This window comes from Sander lucioperca, chromosome 5 (genome assembly GCF_008315115.2).
Source record: "Sander lucioperca isolate FBNREF2018 chromosome 5, SLUC_FBN_1.2, whole genome shotgun sequence".
Taxonomy (NCBI): Eukaryota; Metazoa; Chordata; class Actinopteri; order Perciformes; family Percidae; genus Sander; species Sander lucioperca.
Genome location: NC_050177.1, coordinates 12917791 through 12931999, shown reverse-complemented (window position 1 = coordinate 12931999; position 14209 = coordinate 12917791). Strand labels below are relative to the sequence as shown.

General features: G+C 38.7%; 1 long non-coding RNA gene across 1 annotated transcript; it reads right to left on the bottom strand.

The window, feature by feature from the left end:
• Window positions 1-292: 292 nt before the first annotated feature.
• Window positions 293-13477, bottom strand: LOC118495087. Its single transcript, XR_004897408.1, has 3 exons — window positions 13466-13477; window positions 1148-1158; window positions 293-367 (listed from the first exon to the last, which is right to left on the bottom strand). It is a non-coding gene; the product is annotated as an uncharacterized LOC118495087 (long non-coding RNA).
• Window positions 13478-14209: the final 732 nt, after the last annotated feature.

The following is a 14209-nucleotide window of genomic DNA, read 5'->3' as shown; positions in this document are numbered from 1 at the left end:
GTCAAGTGCGCTGTAGAGCCTTTTGGCATTGAAAGAACCTATGGAAGCTCTACTGATGGCAAGAATAGTGCAAATTACATGTTTATTTTCTTCATTATTCCGTGTGTTTCCCTGTGATCATCAAGGGCTCAATAGACAAAAAAAGAGATAATGGGAATAACATTGTCTAAAATCTAAAATTAAATAAATAATAAACATGTGGAGCTGTACAGTGTCAAAATAAGGGGTCAAAAAAATAAAAAATAAAAATAAACCCACAAGTATTACAATACTTGTGGGTTTTTTTTGTTCAGTTTTTGTTTCTGAAGGTGTTAAAGAAATAGTTCAACATTTTTAGGAAATACTCTTATGTTCTTTCTGGCGAAGTCTGCCTGTTGAAAATAAGACTACAGCCTGACACCGGTTATCTTAGCTTAGCACAAAGACTGTAACCGGGGGGAACATTATGGACAAATATTATGGATTACAGAAGTCCCATTGACCCTATGCTAGCTACAGCAGCTAATACAGCTAGCATTTTAATAGTAATGTTAACATGCAGGTAAGTAATAATGGCTAGCTCCATGCTAACATTACAATAATGCTAAAAAGCTTGTCAGCCAGCTTGCAAAAAAAAAGTTTTTTTGTAACTTTTTATATTTCAAACATTCCTAAATTAAACACTCCTATTGGGTCTTGGATAATTAAAACAAAACAAACTAAAACAAAATGAAAAAATTAGTGGTGTCATTTAAACGGCGTTTACGCAAATGCATTTTAACGGCGTCAATTTTTTTATCGCGAGATTAACGTTCTTTTTGTCTTAACAAACTTTGTAGTTTTTTTCACATGCCGTTGCAAAAGCTAGTAACATTAGAAAAACTACAACACCACACCGGATCTAGCTAGACTGGAAACAAAACAACAGGCACGCTGCACACACTTGTTTGGGCTTGCGAGCCGGCCAAAGAGTAGTACATACCTACAAACTAGTCGCTTTTTTTATTCGAAAATCGCCGTTTTGAATGGGGTCTGAGTCCCGGTGCTAATACGGCACCGGTGCCTTAACGACCGTTATCTACCAGACCGAATAGCAACGCGGATTTCGATGCCTTATTAAGGTGCCACTTAAATGCCTGCGCTTCTCTCTGATGCTCCGAAAACGGACGTTAGAGTGAACTGAAACATCGCCGCACGGGACGCTAGTCAACACTACACTTGGCAGCAGGTAACGTTAGCCTACCGTTAGCTAGCAGCTGGAGTAAACACGGTTAAAATGCTGACAGCTAAACGGTGTAAAGTGTGACCAGTGTTTCACTGGAGAGACTTCTAACACCAGACTGTAGCTGCCGTTTTCTGAAAAACACAGACTCAGCCTCGTGGTGCATTCATAGTTATTGTAAAATACCCTTTTCCCATCCAGTGGTTGTTTTCGCCGTTTTGTTCTCCTTTTTTTTTTTAGATCAACTTTTTATTGTTTTATATTTTTGAACATACAGAACAGACAAATACAATTGAACAAAGTGCTCCTTTTTTTAAATATAATATATATATATATATATATATATATATATATATATATATATATATTTATTAGGGCTGTCAGCGTTAACGCATTAATCGCGATGTGATTAAGGGCCGACGCGATGCGATTCATTTTTTTAATCGCATGCCGCCATTTATTAATTTATTTTACACTTCACTCGGCTTTGCGTCGCGCCTAACAGGCTACTATTTTGACCCTTTGCAGCACCGTTACTTATCAAGCTGCCACTTCCTCGTAACACATCCTGCTGCTGCAGGCTGCAGGCATGATGGAGAAAGACAGCAGCAATGAAATCCTGAATGGCGCTTTTTATTTTCCAAAACTCCCGGACGGCTTGTAGACGAGTCGAAAGCCATAGGCACATTGTGTAAAGCCGAATTAAAATATCACCGAAGCACGTCAAGCTTGAGCTACCACCTACGGAGCTAAGCATAGTAGTACAGTTAACGTGACGCTAGACCACCGGCCCTCTGGGGGCGGGGGAGAGATGAATGTTCAGAAATAAGAGGTTGCTGTGGCCCGCCGTACAGGTTAGTTTGACCAGCGGGCAGCAGCGGTGGCCGGAGAGGGCAGCAGCGGTGGCCGGAGCGAGCAGCAGCAGCTGCGGCGGCCGGAGCAAGCAGCTGCAGTGGCCGTAGCGGGCAACGGCCGGAACGGGCGATCGCGGGGGGACATCCTCAGCGGTGAAACGCGAACACTAGCTAGGTGGAAAGCTAACGCTAGCTGGCCACCTGTTCCATCAATCCTGCTTGCAAGTGTCCGCTCATTAGACAAAAACTGGACTACATCCAACTTCAACGAAACTACCAACGCGAGTTCAGAGACTGCTGTGTTTTTGTTGTTGTGGAAACAACAGTGTACCGGACTATCCAGCCTGTTTCTCTGTCGCCGGGTAAGAGTGGAGATGGGCTGTGTTAACACGGACTTGTGCAGAAATGAGCTGCTCATTAACCGGTGATCACTGGACGTCAGTGAGTAATCAACATTATCTAGGAGTTACTAAATACTATATTGACTCTAGTAAGGATAGGGATTTTTAGTTTTTTAGTTAGGTACTTGGAGGAATTGTACAATAATGACAGATTCACACATTTTTCTTTTGTTTACAGTAAATAAATAATTACAAATCTTAAAATCAAGTTCATAAAGTAACTTTCTTTGCATTCATTTGATTCCCAATCAAGATACACTGGTAAAAATTGCTTTCGATTGTTAATATGTACTTAAAAACTGTTCTGAAATGCAAAATAATAGAATTTTAATCATGTGATAAAATATGCAATTAATCACGATTAACTATATAAATTCAGCGATTAATCGCGATTAAAAAAAAATGAATCGTTTGACAGCCCTAATATATATATATATATATATATACATCTTTCGGTCCAGGCACCGTTTTAAAAGTATCGTTGTAAAAAATAATGGGACAAAAAGAAATCAAAGGACATTTAGAATAGGTAAAAATGTGTGATTAATTGTGATTAATTGCAAGTTAACTATGACATTTATGCGATTAATTGCGATTAAATATTTTAATCGTTTGACAGCACTAGAAAAAATATATGATAATACCAACAGCCTGCAGTGTCTGTCAGCTAGTGGATCCTCACTTTGACCTAAATGCTTTTGGAACCAAGAGTAAGCAATATTAGCGTTAGCGTTGGTACGTTTTTGATCAGGAAAGGTGTGTGTTTTTGAATGTGAGAGTCACAACACTGATATGCCACACTTGAATGGCACAACTTGTACTTAACTTATAACTTGTATTGTATGGCCGACAATGATAAACGAACTGAAATACTGAAATCTACGGGACTACACAACATATAGCCCAGTTTTTATGTTTTTGTCAAACACTTGAAGACATACCATAAAAGTTCCTTTTTTCACTTTTCAAATACCTACAAACATACAAAAGTGGCTTTCTGAAAAATGAAAGGTTATATGGTGCACATACTAAAGGATTTGGAACACACACGTCTCTTTGTGTACTCGTAGCACTAGCTGTCTTTCATCTTTTCGGCAGTTGATAGAAAGAAATCCAACATGACAGCAGTCTTTCTCATGGACTTTTCTTTCCCTAATCTGGCTTTTCGGACAGGTTTCCAGTGGACCTCCATGATGTTGTCAGTTGTGGCTGCCTGGAGATTTATGATGCAATTGCACAGCCTCTATAAAAAAAATATGAGTTTGGTAAACACTGAGGACATCATTTACCTTAAATTTCTGTAACAATTTTGTTCCAATAAGCAAAAGTAATTGTGAAATGTCTGAATATATCACCCAGTCTGCTCATCAAAGAACTATTGATGGCCTCTGCTGCTTCATTGTGGTCTGGGGAGATAACATATTTGAAACCATGATCAGATTGGAGTGCACATGAGCTGCAATTGTAGCCTGCTGCAAGAAACAAAGGTTTTCTGTGGCTGAGGGAAGCAGTTTGGCTGCTTTTGTTCTCTCTGCAAAGCTCCTGTTGGCTTGACCTAAGTCAGGATGACATGATCAACTCCTATCCTCAGTACCTATTTCTGGATGACTGTAACTTACTCTGACATTGCTAGGGGCAGCACTTTCTCCGTATTACTCACAATATAAAATCTCACTAATATAGTATGGCTGTTATTTATCTCAGGCAAAAAAATAAAAAAAACATTTCTGAGAAGTAAAAAGGAATAAAATGTGTTTCAGACCAACATAGCTGATAGTATAATGTGTATAAACATGTTGTCTGCATTGCTGAAAGCTTTAAACAGGAAGCAGCTCAAACATTAATTCATTTTGTTCGCATTCAGCAGCGGTTGGACTCAATTAAAGAACACAGCCACAAAGCTAGCACTCTTAACAAAATCAGTTATACTGTATATTTCAGGTTTACATTGAGCAACAATTCCATATCTGAGAAAATAATCATCACAGAAGAGTTTCATAAGCAAAACCAGCTGCATAACCAACTGCAAGGAATACAGCTCCTGTCACAGTACAAAATGCACGAGGAGGATCCACGATTTGCCTGATTACATACATACAATATTTTTGCACACACACAGGGACATTGGTGCTTTGTGAAGCAAGGCTTTACATGTTCAAGGATTTGTGCAAGTGCTCTTGAACAATACTAGAGGTCCATTGTTTGCATAGCATTATAAGCTTTTCCCCTCTCATCCTACTGAAGCATTTTATATTTTTAATATGAAAACATTGTATGCCATTCAGTCTCAGAAAGAGCACTACTTCTGGATTTTAAGCAATTTTACCAATACATTGTCAAAAAATCATTACAAGTTTATTTTGACATTTCACAATGTTAGTGTTATTTCCAGTTGAATTGAATCTGTGAATCAATAAACATTGTCTTTGATAACATCTCAAACGGAACGGTAAAGAGTTTATATGATTGATCGAGCTGTACATACTTCAATCATTGTGCTGGTTAGTGAGTAATCTAAAATTATAGAGTGTGTTTTTGCTACCTCCACAAGTCTGAGAAGGCCTGGGGCAGTGTAGGGTCAGGCAAAGAGAGGTTAGGAAGAAGGACAAAGAGTCAACTGGAAACTCATTTTAATCAACCTTTTCTTACCACACATAATGGGCTACATTTTGCTATCTAGTCCATCAGGATAATCACCTTTGGTTTCTCATGGTGCAATCAGTCTGACTCTGTATCAAAATTTGAATCGCAGAACGCAGCACAAAGACGTCTTTCAGAGGACTGATAGAGAATGAGGGTTCTGGCGACACAAGCGTTTTGAATAAAAATATCCCTAAAGATTAAACCAGCTTTTGCCATTTAAAGGGAAACAGGGTGGAATTTCAATAATCAAAAGGTGCTCCTTTGAATGGCAGTGTGGTTTGCTTCAGATTGGAGTTGAATCTTTTTTTTTCAGCAGCAGAGAAAAAATTAGAGAGATGCAGATAACATGCATCAAAGGCACTCACACTCAAGGCTGTGATGTTGCAGTGTTGCCTGCTACACTGCCAACAGCATCCAGGAACATTTTATTTTTGAATGGTCTCCATCTCATCATTGTGAGCAAAAATTGAAAATATTGCCAATCGAGGTAGTTCAAACATAAACTCAGAGTCAATAAATCTACATTTAACAGTGAGCAAAGAAAACACAATTTCAGGGCTGTGAATCTCACAGCTTGATGTCTAATATTGACTCAACTGTGGGAATGTAAGGATAACAAGCACATTGTCAAATCAAGTGACATACCCCTGTGATTGAGACTAAAAATAAACAAAACTCATTCTATCATGTTTTTATTAAGCTATGTTCCTTTGTTCAGAGTATTGCTGCATTTCAGAGCTCAAACTATAGCGACTGGCGAGATGCAGTCAGATCCTGAGCACGGCTGAGAGCTCTGTTCTATTTATAATGCACGGGGCACTCGCCTGTCCTCATGAATAAACCTTACTGGGATGAATGCTTCCCACTGGGACTACAAAGTGGGAGCGAATAAGAGAGTAATGTCCGTACTTCCATCACACCGAGACAGAATACATCAACAACTTCAGCAAGTAGGAAATTAATAAGTGGAGGATATTGTCAGGATTTTAGGCCTATTTACTGTGAGATAGTCTCTCTGTTCTCGCTATTGTGAGTTATGAAAAAGCACACACCTGTTATGTATACAAATCATAGAATTCCAGTACATTACTTCATTTTGCAACAAACCAAACAACAAAAGAAACCAAAAGTAAAAGTATATAAACGATATCCAAAAATGCTATTAACACGACCTTCTGTGAAGTGGTTTAGGGGTTAGCACTAGTTGTGCAATGTTTCTAACCTGAACAATGTTGTTTGTAATAATTACTTATTTATTTTATTGAAAATGAATGTTGTATCATGGATTTAATGATTTAAATCAATGATCACCAACCAGGGGTAGGGAGCCTACTTGTACGTCTGCAGTTGGCAGTAGGTGTTACTTTGAGAACTGAACTGATTAACTCAGCTAAACTCAACTCAAATAGGCTAAAAACTAGAAGTTATGAATCGAAAAGTGGAAATTGAAATGATGTTGGCTAAATGCAATGGATAAATGGCTAAAATAGTAGTTAATAAACAGTTGAAACAGTTAGCTAAAAGCTATTGGATAAACAGTTTGAAATAGCTAGCTCAAAGCAATGGATGAACAGTGAAATAGTTAGCTAAAAACAATGAACAAACAGTTTGAAATATGCCATACCAATGGATAAATGGTTGAAATGTCCAGCATCAGGTGTTCTAATGCAAAGTTGACCAGAACAACCTAAACATGGACAATTCAATCAACAATTTTCACTTTCATGTCGCTTATTAAAGGTGTAGTAAGCAATGCTGTGAAAAGACTGTTGATATTTGAACTCAACTGCCAAACAACCCCCCCCTACACACACACACACACACACACACACACACAGTCTCCGCCCCCCGATTCACAGTCACATAACTACTGCACATTCACATGCTGCCCCCACCACCATCAACTGACGCCACCTGTTGCTGTACTGCACTTTTAATTATAATAAAAAAAAAAATATATATATATATACACTTATACTGTTTTGTTCCATTTAACCTCTTATTTTAGAGAATGTGTGATATGCACCTACAACACCAAAACAAATTTCTTGTATGTGTAAAAAACGTACTTGGCAATAAAGCTTTTCTGATTCTGATTCTGCTGATTGGCTGAAACAGTGTTTTGTGGCTCCTGCACTCCTTTCTGTTTGTTTTGCATTTACACAGCCAGGGCTGTGTATTAACACCAGATTTTTTTTTTCAGCGCACACAGAAAATAGAGAGCTAGGTGACCGTGAGGAGATATTCATTGAATTTGACAAAAAGTGTATTGGCTTAACTTAATAAATAACATAGTTCATTAGAACATATTTGGTGTGTATGAAGGGGACATATTGAGCTCATCTGACAGGGCTGTGAGGGTAGCCTACATCAGACAAAAGGCTTGGGGACCACATATAATATAATTATTCAAAGTTGTGTACATTGTGTAAAAGCATTTAGTAAGTTTGAGATTTTGGCTTTAAGTTTAACTCTTAGTGGTAAGAGTTCTATACAAATAAACTCTTTTGAGTGATAGCAATAGCAAGAGACTGTAGTGCCCTCTGGATAGCACCGTAGCAGAAAAGTGATGACTCAAGCATGCAAGCAGCATGATTCAGGACGACACTGTGACTCTAGCAATGAACTGAATATCCTGTTTTTGCATTGTTAGTTTATGATATATGGTTCTTCGTGACATCTGGTAAATTGCTCACCCTCATCCAGTATCCTGCTTAAATTGGCCCACATCATTCCTTACATGTGTGAAAATACTCCTCAGTGAATCACCGTATAGCCTGTTTGAGAAAATCTGCAAAATGTCTCAAAAAGTCTAACATAATTGATTGATACCAATGCAATGCTGCTTGTTGTTGGGGCCAAGAAAATGCCAGTCAGATTTCACAGACACGTCACCTCCTCTTCATACTTAATACCACAACAGCAGCTTCAATTTACTTTTTAATTCCCATCTCCAACAAAGAACAAAACAGGCGGCTGAATGTGTAAACAACTGTCTCGGTTTTTTCCAACTCAGTGCTTTGATGTGACCCTAAGGTGATGCCAATGGGATTGACAACACGCTCCTGCAGGGCTTTTGGATTTGGAATAAATCACCGAGACAGGCCCTACCCTCTCGGTGCTGTGCTCCTGGACACTAATATATCTCCCATATAGCTTGCTGCCCCAGTCACTCTGTTCAGATGAGAAAAACGACAAGGTGCCTTGGGGGGGGAAATGAATTGCATGCATGCAATTTACTAATACATGGAAGAAATAACACCTCATAAATGTCAGTAGGTAAAGGGGAGACTGTGTGGATTTGACAGCGATTAATTAATTCCCAACAACTCAAGTGCTTTAAATACAGAATGAAGGTGTGAGACATCACACACCTAAATCAAAGTATGTGATGTCAAAACTGTAACAAAAGAGAAACACAACAAAGACAGATGTCGGATAGTTTACGTACAGATCGAAAGACCATAAACTATAAATGCAGATATTAAAGTCAGTGGTAGGTGAAACTCACACTGGGTTCCTTATATAGTCTGAAAAAAAAGATAACCAGCAGTTATAGTTTCAAATCATTTTAAATGTGGCTCTACTGCCCTTAAAGCAGCTGAATAATTTAACAGTGTGGAATTCACAACAGCAACACTTCAAACTCATATTAAGACCTGTTATTCAGCAAAAGTGTTGTGATGCTTATTTTTCGTGTGTGTTATGTTCTATTTGGTTTTTCCAGAAACGTTCGCAGCGGGGGATTGCATATTACATTACACCCAGATTAATGTAAAAGTGGTTGGCAGATTACAGCATCACATCTTATTTCATGGGTAAATAAAGGATCAAGAAGACATTACATTATTACATGTGACTACTCTCGTATTTAATCAAGTTACAGCCGAACATTATTTGCAAACATGACATAATAAAATGTTGCTTATTTAGCATTTATGTCACAAATCACATGACCTCTTGAAATATCTCTTGCCTTTTTCATATTTTATGCCTCCTGCCTAATTTAAAGGAAGGAATTAGAGCATAAAATGATTTGGCTTTCTTTGGGGGAGGAGCAGTGGACACACACATGACATTAAGCGATATCCTTTTCCTCACCTCGAGCTGATGCCAACAAAAAAGATATTTCTTTTATAGAAGGATTTAAAAATGTTTATTTCAAAGCCTTGCTTACATCATGAAAGTCCAGTTTCTTAACGGAGATGTGGCAGTTCCCTTCCATGCATTAAACTATTTGGCAGCAACAGATGCGAACACATTGAGACAACCTAAACATGCAGAGTTGGGGGGTCTGTTGCCAAACATGGAGTAGCTCACACTCACTGTGGAATATCAAATTCATCATTCAGATCATTTGGAATGAAGAATTTTAATTATGTGACTTTAAACACAAGCAACGCTGTTCATGCTACACTTTGTGATGAATTTGTCTGACAACTACTTGACCCTAAAGTGACAGAAATCAAATGATATGCCGACTTTGAGTTGTCCAGTGAATTATGTATATTAATTTATAGAAGCCGCACTGCCTAAAACCAGATCAACTGCATCTGTAAGTCAATTTTAATTTGGATTATTTTCATTCTCGCACACACAACTACAGAAACAAAATAAAAATGTAGGCTCAGTTTATATAACTTAATTTTATACAATATGTGTAGTAGGGGTCCCTGCTCCATCCCTCTCTCAGTTAAAGGGTCCTTGACTTAAAAAACGTTGAAGACCCCTGCTATTGGACCACCATACTCTGGCTGGGGATAATACAGTATCTAACAACAGTGAGTGTACACCGAGGATGAGTAGTTAAGAGGATCCTGAAAAGTATTAGTTTAGGAAGTCCTGACATTGCTTCTACTGTAAATAAAGAAGCGTCTATGACACACACAGTCTGTATTTAGCTCAGAGCTCCTCATGAAAACATGTTACATTGTGTCTGCATCATTTATTCACAACAAATAAAAATAGCAAACCCAAAAGCAGCAACATGTTGATGCCGATGTGTTAAAGATGCAATGCAGGTTATAAAGGTGATGATACAAAAATGTGTTTCCCCCAGCTGTACCAAGGACAAAACAGCAAGCCTAATTAATTTTCTAAATAAAGAAAAGTAGAGAGTTGAAGGGAGATGCATTTTCACAGACAGACCCACCGAGCCACACATACATATGCAGTATACACACAATGCACAATGACAGACTTATATTCCCAATGACAAATGATACATTGCTGCCTAATATGATGTAGACCTGTAATCTTGAACTCGCATTTCAGATTTCTTTAATGGCAGTACACGGGGCACGACTGAGACTTGCACACTGTGCAGAGTGCACACGAGGAAAGAAACCTGTATTGTGGATATAGGAAGAAAAACACTACCTCATCTCTTCCTCCTTTATTTCCAAAAAGAATAAGGGTTCAGTATTTCTGAGATTAACAGTGAAGCTCCGGTGTTATGCAGCATACTGAGTGAGTGCTGTGTATTTAATGAAAAGCTGCTGAAGCCACATTTACATCCACCGACACACACGCACGCACATGCTCACAAGCAACTTACTGAATACATTGTATTCATGATATGTGTTAAAGATGTAGAGCAAAGGCATTGGCCTCTACAAGAGCAGTCACTTCTCAGCCTCCAGAGGTTTTATAGCCCAATCTCAAAGCAGCATAACAGGATGTAAAACATGCATGAGTAGCTCGTAGCATCATGGGGAGTGTTAGCTAAGCCAGCCTTGACATCTCTTATATAATGCTAATAGGGAGTGCAACATTGGGTGGGATGCATGATTGTCTCATGGCCATTCCACTGCAGCTATTTCAACAAAATATATTCCATTTCACCTCCCCTGTAATTCTGCCTCGTCTGTAATTCTTTTATTATTCTTTTTTTTTTTCATTAATAAAATGAACGACCTGTGTGCCGCAAATGGACTTAAAAACACTGCCTTGCTCACACCAGATGCACAGAGTGCTCATTGCTCAGTCAGATGTAGAAAATTCATTACACATGCATCATTGATTTTAAGCTGCATTTGCATTGTGTGCCTTAGGTGTTGTATTGGAGAAATAACTGTTTTTCTGGCAAACAAAACTCCAGCTAAAGCAAACACTAAGCACTTTGTTTTCTAGCTTTCTTAAAAGGTTTAATTATGATATCGTTCAGGAGTTAATAAAAGCAGGAGCAGATGTGACATTTCGCACGAAAAAAGGCTTTGATTTTCTCAGACCAGCATGCTAAAGATTAAATGGTTTAGTTCCAGGGCAGGAACATTACTGTAATGATAATGTGATTGTGTGTGTAAAAATGAAGAAAATGTTGTCAGTTTTACAAATCAAGTCTAATTCGGTCTTTATGTTAAGCACTGCAGTGTGCTGGATCAACACTGTGCACAGCGTTAGCTTGTGGGATGTAATGCATTCATTTAGAAGTCAAATTAGGCACCGCCTATAGCTGCACTTCTCAACCTGACTGGCTTGAATCCTCCAAAATCAAAGCGACAGACAGAGGAATTCATTTTCTCCAACCAAGCTTTTATTTGAAGAAAAACTGAAAGAAAATCTAAGGATTTGGTTTATTTAATAAAAAAGGACTTTCATCACAGAGAGGTGAGACAGACAATTAAAATGTGTTGGGTTTACAATATATTATTTTCAAAGCTGTTGAGCTGTTATTGGGACTTCAAGACTTTATAACCATGCCTATTTGTAGCATTAAAACCAATAAACATCTGGAAATTAATCAACACCTGGAACATGGGCGCTGCTGATCCGAAATGCCTGCTAGCAGTGCTAGCTGCGCTAACTGTGCTAACAGCACTTAACAACGCTAACAGTGCCAAATGTCCCCCCAAGAACAGGATAGTTAGGTTTAGGAAAAGATGGTGGGTGGGGTTATAAAATGTACGTTTCAGTGACACGCGGGACAAGAACAGGACAATAACCCCGGTCTCCTGGGTGAAAGTCCTGTGTTGTTTGACCCCATCGGATTTTCGGTCTTTCATACTACTCGCTACCGTTCTCTTAATACTACGTCATCTTACAGCACTACAGTCTCGCTGCTACTCTGCCCGGTGCGTTCCATACAGACGCTGAAGGGTGCTTTTTCCATCGTATCTGACACTGAGAGCCACTGCCCAAACGTTCGTATTTTATGAGTTGCGAATGACAACGGGTTGCACGGACAGCCCATCTACCAAAACAAAGAACACAGAAGCTCGGACTACAACACACACACACACACACAGCGAATGTGACTTCATTCTATGCTCAGAATGCCATTATTCCTCTATATCTTTACATACAATATTTGTTTGCTGCTATTTATTTTCTGAATGTCGTTTATTGCACCTTTAAATCCAAAACTTGCTAAAAAGTCTGCAAAGTGATCAACTGCTGTAATCAATACAAAACAAGAAGGTGGCTTAAATCATGGTAGTTGAAGTGTTATTATTTTGCTGATTTACCCTCTTTTAGTGTGCTCTTTCTTGCATCAGTATAAGTCTCATTTCCAGTTTGCATCCACATAAGATTATTTGCATTTTGTTTACAACGGGCATTGACGTTGTGACTCCAGTGACCATGATATTGGCTCTCTGCAAATTGCCGTGGTAGTAAGTTGGGAAAACTATCCCTAAAATAGGCTCAAGTGACAGCAAGCATTCAAGCTACTGAAGTGCCCTTGAGCAAGACACTGCAACAGCTCCAATCATGCTGTTCTGCAGCTGGAACAACACTGTGACCTCAATGGGAAAACAATTTCTCATTCAGGAATCTGTAGCCTCTCAGGCAGAAAGAAAATTCAGACTGTGACAGCTCTTCCTTTCCTTACATAAATAACGTACAAAATAAGCAGAAATGTTTGCAACTGAGCTCAATTCATTGAAAATAAGCTTTCTTAGCTAAGAAAAGGTTTCAGTAAAAATGTGGAAATTGCCCTCAACTGTTGCAATGATTAGTCTGAAGTGCTAATCAATGTCAGCCATAATTACTGAATGTTGCAATGTCTGTTGCTTCGTGGCTTGAAAAACTGTTTTCCTATCTCCCCCACACCCATCACATTTCATTTTGTCTTTTGCTTTGGAGGACATAAAAACTGGGCTGTTCCCTACCAGAGGGAGAGGACGGCCTCCAGGGAGAGTTTGCAACAGACATGATTATCATCCATCTGTTCAATTAATTGTCTGCTTTCTCAGAAATGAATGAAAAGGGTGCAAAAATAAAGTACATTGATAAAGTCAGACAAATTGAAACAGTGGCCTCATGCATTTGAAAATATGAAATATGAAAATGGACATACAATGCAAATAGGGGAGAAAAAAAGAAGGATTTAGCTATTTCCGAGAAGAGCCTCACAAAATATGCACAATATCGATATCTTGCCTCTCTGACACGTGATAAGGATAATGAGCTTTTCTTCCTCCTCTACTGGGTTCAAGGAAATCACATTTTCTGTGTACAGATGTAAGTCTCATTATCTGACCTGAGTTTCTTCACTTCAATTCCCACAGTCTTTGCTCACTAAGCGCATCAGGCTGATTAAAGAACTTTTCTAGGAGACTAAGCCTGTTTTATGCGTGGGTCCCGTGTTATCACACTGCTAGCACAGCCCTGTGCTCTGGCGGCCAAACAGATAGCGTTGCCTTCGCATCCCAAAGCTGGCTTTAACTCAGACAGCAGCTCATCACTTTCGTCGATTCCTCAGGTTCCCTCTCCTTTAAACAGCATCACACACACACACTCACACACACACACACACACACACACACACACACACACACACACCCATCAAAGCATCCATGCAGTGAACTTTTTCAAAGCTATACCAAACAGAATCACACTCATATGCTCATATTACCATTAACATATTTAAATATATATTCTTGAGGAATAATAAATATGCTGTGCTGAAACCCTAATGGATTTATTTTTAGTTGATCGACAGAAAAGTAATTGACAACAACAATTGGTAATTGAATAACAAATTCATCAAACAGAATTGCTAAACATGGTTCAAGCTCCTCAAGTTTGAGGATTTGCTGCTTTTATTACTCAATGTTACAAATTGATTCTTTTTGGATAGTTGGTCAGACAAAACATGCACTTAGAAA